The following is a 1582-nucleotide window of genomic DNA, read 5'->3' as shown; positions in this document are numbered from 1 at the left end:
GCTATGGCAGCTGGCTTAAATATGAAATTCTGTTTAATGGAACCAGTAGTCCCACCTGGGTGTTTATGCTGTTTGATTTTGGTTTCTTAGTGTTACAACACACACACACACACACACACACACACACACACACACGAAATCAAAATTCACAGAAAATTTTATTTAAAAAAAAAAACATAATAAGATGAAACCAAGACAGCACAGCATGTAACTCATGAAAGAAAAAACTGACCTTGACTAAACACAGTGTATGATTATCCAGGTTTTGCAAAAGTTGGACACATTGTAAGTCCTATTATAAGCAGGCTTCATGATTTACATAAGTCACTAACTTTTCAAAAATGGATGTAATTAATTAATGGATTAATGGATCAACAAGAGAACAAATAGAAGGCAATTTAGGCAGTTTATAGGAGTGCGTAATTGGAAGCCTAGATCAATCACTAGTATATGATCAATCACTAACATTACATTTGGAAATCTAAATTGTTCTTTTCTACTTTAAACATATTCCCTCGGGGTACAATTCGTTTTTGATTCTATACTGAAAGTGTCCATAAGCAATTTTGTGGGAGGCAAGAACATTCCAGAGACAGTAAGTCTGTCATGGCTTGTTGACCATGACACCTATGACCGCAAAGCCTCATGCGGTCATAGGTGGCATTTTTCAGAGGTAGGTGGACCTAGGATGTGTTCTGTTGGGATGAAGGATGTGATGCTGGAGTAGAATCATGGTGCCATACTAGGAACAAGGCTCCCTCACCCTGGCTTTGAGAGCTGCCTGCCCTAAGGTGGGTAGCCTGGATAGGAATAAGGGACAAAAAGAGTCGCTGCTATTTGCTTGTCTCTTGCTGCTTGCTACCCTGCTGCCTTCAGCCTTCTGATGCCATGAACTGTCTCACCTCTGTAATGCCACCCTGCTCTGGAGCTAGCCAAATATGAACTGAAACCTACAGATTGTTATCAAAATAAACGTGTCCTCCTTTACCCTGGGTGTCTGGTAATTTATCTCAGCAATGACAAAAGTGACTTAGAGACTAAACTGGACCTATAGTTTATCAGTATGGCTGGTAGTACTAGAGTAATTAGTTTATTTTTGAACATTGAGAGCAGGTTGCAGGGAGTGTGGCTCAGCTGTCCTGGGCTTGATTGGCATGTGCAAAGCCATGGGTTCAACTCAGCACTACATGAAAAAAGAAGAAGAATGAACTTGAAAAAAACAATAGAAAGAACAAGTAGTGTATGATTCCACTTAAAATTAGGCAAATTCATGGAAATGGAACTTAGGACAGAAGCTACAGAAAACTGAGGAAAATAAATGTGAGAGGTTCTTATCTGTTTGTCATGTATTTTTATTTGGAAGGATGAAAAGGTCCAACAATGGATAATGGAAACTCTTGTACAATATTATGAATATACTTAATGCTGCTAAATTATATCCTGAAAACTGGCTAAATGGCAAACTATCATATGATTACTTTGCCTTAATAAATAAAAGCCTTCTTTAAATAAAACAAAGTTTGGTGCTCAAATTCAAGTTTTAAAAATTTTTATTGTATTTTAAAGAGTAAAAACAAATAGC

The sequence above is a fragment of the Octodon degus genome, unplaced genomic scaffold (assembly GCF_000260255.1).
Source record: "Octodon degus isolate 3935 unplaced genomic scaffold, OctDeg1.0 scaffold00013, whole genome shotgun sequence".
NCBI lineage: Eukaryota > Metazoa > Chordata > Mammalia > Rodentia > Octodontidae > Octodon > Octodon degus.
The sequence above is the reverse complement of the archived record's forward strand: the minus strand, read 5'-3'. Positions refer to the sequence as shown.